Below are 5370 nucleotides of genomic sequence, written 5' to 3' on the forward strand. Positions count from 1 at the left end.
TATATATCAGCTGTGTTTGCTATGAAAATGTTTAGATTAATTAAGATCTTTAGTAATTAAATTAAAAAATGGGGGGAAAACAGTATAGAAAGTAAACATAGATACCAGAGACAGTGTGGGAATAGATTGGGAGATGGCTGAGGGTAAGAGAAAGGGAATCAAGGATGGGGCGAGGGGAAGCAAAACATATAGGAAAGAAGAAATGGAGAATTTTTTGTTGACAATAACATGTATGTTGATGTGCTTGATTGAGACAATATACAGTGTACTCTGGATGGAAAATCGAAAATCTCATTTTGTATGTTGTAATGATGTACAGTGAATAAATGTAAACAAATAAATTTAAATAAAAAAAATGTTAAATAGCCCAACTATTTGTCAGTATTTTGCCCAACAAGTCCTTCTTCCAACATGAAACACTTTTCCAAATGTCTGTTTATACCATTCTATGAATGATCTCTTTATTGGTTCACCAACTCAGTAACAGCTGACCCTCTCCTTCCATTATATTGAATGGCTTTTCCTAGCAAACACCCAGAAACAAAGGCTCACCCTTTACATTGTATTACTAACCTGGCCTCACTTGTAACCCAAGGCAAATGCCACATCATCCAACTTAGAGGTCATCATCCATTATCCATCTTGGGATCTCCAAAGATTTTTTGAAAACTTACTCCCTACCTCCTTAGAACTTCAGATAGCCTTTGCGGATTATGTAGGTCAAATAGATTTCTTTCTACCTTCTGATCAGCTTTTACAATAATTGCCTATGCTTAATATTAAATTACCCCTTATCGTTAGTAATCTGTCTTTTCCTAACACCATAACAATATTCCTGATGGCTCTGGGAAGTCAACTAAGGCTGTTACCACTTGAAAAACAGGTAGATGGCATCCACATCCTTTTACCCAAGGAAGTTTTGTATCCATGCAACAGCCTGAATTAAGTGTCTCTATCTTTACCTTAAGGCAATTCAACAATAAGCCCTTAAATATCATGGCATATTCACAATGTGTTGTTTTTACCATTCAACACATTGTCACCTCTCAGGTGAAACTTCAGCTCATATCATTACACATTTTCCTACAGCATTTTTTATTATGGGGAAATCGTGTCAGATCAAACTGACAATGAATGACCCTGAATGTATTTCTGAACACTACTCTCATGCAACAATGGGAAACTCAGCATATCACTGACATTCCTTATAATCCTCCTGATCAAGTCATTATTGAACAAGCTCATCATACTTTGAAACAACTTATTTGTAAACAGAAAGGGGGAAATACACCTCCAGATAACCTGAGATATTACTCACAGAGCTTTATATATGCTTCATTTAAAAAATTTGGATAACCAGTCAACTGGACTAGGGAGAAATGGTCATATGTTGAAATATTCACTTTGTAAGGTAAATAGCATGATTGAATGTATAAAAAAATGAAATTTTAAAAATTCTAAAAAAATTGGATAATCAGAATATTATTACTGCTGAGAGATAGTTTGACAGACATGCCTCACTTAAACACAAGTCCAGTTTTATATTGCATTGTGGGAAAAGTCAAGATGCATTTTTGCATAGATAACATGTTATGACTTTTCCCACAACTCAATATAAATGCCCTGGGGATAATGACCTTTCTGACAACTCAATATAAATGCCCTGGTGAATATGATTGGAAATGACCAGGAGAACTCATCACTTGGGAATAAGGATGTGCTTGTGTTTTATTTCCAACAGGACCCTGCACAGTTTTTCAAGCCATATCATGAGTTGGAAAGACTGCCCTTTCAATCCAATTTCCCAGATTAATCAATTAATCCTAGAAAACAAGAAACAACCTCTTTTTTTTTTTGAGAGGTTTATACTATAGGGCGTGTGCGCTCGCCAGACAGAGAGAGACAGAGAGACAGAAAGCGAGAAATCACCCCCCAGGGGGGGATGGCCACGCTGCAATCCCTTCTCCTCCATTCTCCTCGGGATGTTGGGCACGCATGCACACATGCCTGGCATGAGTTTTAAGCCACTGAGTCCGGGACATGAACCGCAGCTGACTACATGGGAGTCCAGTGACATAGGCATTACGATTACTGCTGGTCCCAAGAAACCACCTCTTGATAATAACCCCCATTGCTGATCTTGAAAAGCTAGACCCATCACCTAGGGAAGCCTAAAAAAGTTGGATCAGGACCAGCAGATGGAGTAATGGTTACATCACTGGACTTTCATGTGGTGGGCTGTGGTTTGAGTCCTGGACCTGGCAGCTTAAAACTCATGCTGGGGGCATGTGAATGCATGACCAAAATCCCAAGAGGATAATTGAGAAGGGATTGTAGTGTGACTATCCCTTCTTTGGGGGGGTGATTTATTGCTTTCTGTCCCTCTGTCTCTCTGTCTCTCTGGCTAGCACACGTGCCCAATGGCAAAAATCACTCAAAAGAAAGTTTGATCAAGAAGCTACAGGATAGGTCTCTAATCTTAGAAATCTGGACCTAAAGAATCAAGGATTTTACACAGTACAGATCAATTCTCCCATCCTATGACAGTTCTACAAATTATTACCATCCCTTCCCCTCATTTTTTTTTGAGAGGTTTTTGCTATAGGGTGTGTGTGCTAGCCAGACAGACAGAGAGAGACAGAGAGACAGAAAGCGAGAATCACCCCCCAGAGGGGATGGCCACGCCGCAATCCTTTCTCCTTCATTCTCATCTTGGGATCTTGGGCACGCATGCACACGCATCCAGCATGTTTTAAGTCACCGGGTCCGGGACGTGAACCGTGGTCAACTACATGGGAGTCCAGTGACATAGCCGTTATGCTAACTGCTGGTCCCATCCCTCATAGTTCTTAAGAAAGTTCAGACTTTAAGAAATTTCTTAACTGTCTGAAGTCCTTTCAAAGTCCTTCCCCCCACTCGTGTAATGTATTTAGACAGTTACAATTATTCAGAAGATTGGGGACCTCATGGACATTTAGAATGTAATCACCACCCTATTACATTTTCATACAAGAGCAATTCTTCTATTACATGGAGTCAAGGTGTCCTTTGAGAGCCCACTCACCATATTAAAACAAACTCCTCAACTGAGGGATGGTTACCCAACCTTTGGTGAATTGCTTTGCCCTTTTTTATGTAGTATTTTTCATAGATCTTATTTATATGTTCATAATTATATCTACTCCTTAAATCTCATTCACAATCATATTGGTTATGTTAATGTTTGTCTCACTCATCCCTACTTATTTTTACTTAATTCTATTTATTTATTTATTTATTTTGGGTATAATGATGACTTTTAAAATTTTTTTTATAAATTCAATCACAGTATTTAGCTTACAAAGTGAACATTTCAATATGTGAACATATCTCCCCAGTCCAGTTGATCAAAATATCTTCATCTGATAACACCACCCCTCCCCATCCCATCAATGTTCTGCCACCATATCCCTCCTCCAAATGTCCTTCCTTAGGCCCCGCTCCTCCACACACACCATATCTGGCATTCACGCCCATCTCTTGTGTTTGCACAACCTTTAGTCAATCACTTTCAGTCACAGAGTGTAGACACTCGGTATATAAGTGGGGACATACAATGTCTCTCCTTCATAGCCTGGCTTGCTTCACTCAGCAGTAAATCTTCCATATTCTTCCACTTTCTGTCAAAAGCCAGTTATCTGTTGGTTTTTATGGGTGAATAGTATTTCATAGAATATATGTGCCACAGTTTTTCAATCTATTCATCCATACAGGGACATTTGGGTTGGTTCCATGTCTTAGCAATTGTGAATAGTGCTGCACTAAACATAGATGTGCAATCATTTTTCCAATGAAGAATTCTTCTGTCATTTGGGTAGATACAAAGGAGTCAGATTGCTGGATGATATGGTAGCGCTATTTTTAGATTTTTGAGGAATCTCCAAATTGTTCTCCACAGTGGATGGACTTACATTCCCATCAGTAGTGTAAAAGATTTCCCCTTTCACCACACCCCTGCCAACACTTATCATTATTTTTTTAATCTTAGACTTTCTGACTGGGGTTAAGTGCTATCTTATTGTTGTTTTGAGCTGCATTTCCCTTATGATAAGAGATGCCGAGCATTTTTTCATATGCCTTTTGGCTATTCATATGTCATCTTTATTTTTTTTCTCTCCAAATTCCTGGTTTAATAAGGACGTCTTTATTTTGAGGGAAAAAGGTCCCAAACATCAGGCTGTTCACAAAATCCACTGTATCAACTTTAGAAAACAAATCTTAAGACTATTACACTATTTTCTAGAGGATGTATTTGACAAACCAACTCCCATTCACAAAAATACACTGTTACATTTGTGTTGAACAGCCCTACAGGCAGGCACTCTAATGTGGGGCATAAAACTTACTTCTAACTCAAAGCTGCTCTCAGGTGCTACTCAACTAAATGATACTGCGCTTGCAGTTAGGGAAGCAACTACTGAACTTATAAATGAATAAAAAAAAAAAAACTGTACTCCCTGCATAATAAGAGATTATTTTGGAGACAGTTGATAAAAATCATACATCCTTTTTATTGTTAAGTCATAAAGGGGTATCAAAATTAAAAGCAAAATTGCAGGGTAAGACTTAACAAAACTACTAGGAGCATCAAAAGTGAAATGGGACCAGGCGCAGGGCAATATGAATTAATGGACTTGAGAAAGACAAAGATGGGGAGAACAGTGAGCATGTGCTGAAAATAATAGGGGAGAGGATCTGGTGAAAATTTTTATCTTAGACAAGTGCCTAGGGAAAGACAAGTGCCGAGGGAAAGAAATAATGGGTAAGATTTCTAAACCCCACTATGTGCTTAACAGTCATCCTAGCCATTCGAGCTGTCTTTGTCATCCTCTCCTTCCTCAGCCTCTTTTTCATCATACTTGATCAACTCCAGTTGGTCATCACCCCGATCTTCAGTATCATCATCATCCAGTAGGTCCCCCTCCTCAGCAGAGTCATCTGCACCCCCCTGACTCCATCTTCACATTAGTCTCATCTTTCTTCTGGGAGCTGCTACTCTGCTCCTCTTCTGACTTATCATTCTTCACCTCTACTGTTTGTTTGCTCTGTTCCTTTTCAATTTTTTTCCAGGTTTTCCAGAAGAGAATCCACTTTTTTTTATATGGGTCAACTCCTTCTTAATGGTCTGAATGTCATCTCCTTTCAACTTTCCATATGTCATCTTTTTTTCTTTTTCTTTTTTCTTTTTGGAGAGATTTTTGCTATAGGGCACGTGCGCTCGCTAGACAGACAGACAAAGACAGAGAGACAGAAAGCGAGAAATCACCCCCCAGGGGGGATGGTCACGCCACAATCCCTTCTCCTCCATTCTCCTCTCGGAATCTTGGGTAC

The sequence above is a fragment of the Tupaia chinensis genome, unplaced genomic scaffold, assembly GCF_000334495.1.
Source record: "Tupaia chinensis unplaced genomic scaffold, TupChi_1.0 Scaffold142285_1, whole genome shotgun sequence".
Lineage (NCBI taxonomy): Eukaryota > Metazoa > Chordata > Mammalia > Scandentia > Tupaiidae > Tupaia > Tupaia belangeri.